This window comes from Morone saxatilis, unplaced genomic scaffold (genome assembly GCF_004916995.1).
Source record: "Morone saxatilis isolate NCDOM2014 unplaced genomic scaffold, NCSU_SB_2.0 Contig11, whole genome shotgun sequence".
Classification (NCBI taxonomy): domain Eukaryota; kingdom Metazoa; phylum Chordata; class Actinopteri; family Moronidae; genus Morone; species Morone saxatilis.
In genome coordinates, this window is record NW_023339663.1 from 30,032,775 (window position 1) to 30,033,643 (window position 869).

At 34.9% G+C, this 869-nt stretch overlaps 1 protein-coding gene across 1 annotated transcript in view; it reads right to left on the reverse strand.

Annotated features, from left to right (window-relative positions):
- The window catches only part of efl1 (elongation factor like GTPase 1), a gene marked incomplete in the record, with an annotated part of 77,219 nt that overhangs the window by 51,010 nt on the left and 25,340 nt on the right, over positions 1-869 (reverse strand).

The window sequence follows — 869 nt, forward strand, 5'->3', positions numbered from 1 at the left end:
TGGCATTAGAAATCAATACACTGTTTACTTTCCAAATCTTCAGACATTAGTCTTTTTTAATTGAAAGTAATTCTGTCACTGAGTCTAAAATGTGGCCATAACAGAGCATTAAATTATTTTCTTTTTTTAAGACATTTTTTTGAATAATCTAAATAAATGTGTAGCTGTGTAGCCAGGCATTCTTTAGGGGGTTCAGCAGCCACCCCATGCCACCTCTCTAGATCCACCCCTGAACTAAAAGAAAACAACAAATCATTTTTAGTCTTTGGTCTGGGCCAACTGAACCAAACTACAGGTGTGAAACAGACCAAAACTGTCTAACTCTGTAAAATAAGTTATTTTGGGGCTGGGGCAAAACTGAATTCACTTTCCATTGAACACTGGTATATCCAACTAATCAATATTTCAATGTCAAAAAGTTGCACATTTACAACCATGTCTACAATATACACTGTGTTCCAAATTATTATGCAAATATGATTTCAATTAAAAAAACATTAGATTTTTTGTTTTTCAATGAAAGTTTTCAATTGTGCTGCTTTCCATGTTGTTTGAGATCACTGACATCAATCTCAGACAGTTTTTGTCTCCTAGCCTTTAGCCTACACTAATGGGAAACTACTTAAGGATGTTGTTCCACAGGTTTCATGCAATATAGGGGAAAAAAATATCTTTCTGCAGATGAAAAGTGTGAAATAGTGCAGTATTCAATAGGTATGAAACCACTGGATATTTTACGAAATATTAAGAGAGATCATCGTCCTATGAAAAGATTTGTGTCTGATTCAGAGCGCAGACGGGTTCGTTCAGATAAAGGCGTGTTAAGGAAAGTTTCTGTAAGGCTAATTCATCGTATTAAGAGAGCAGCT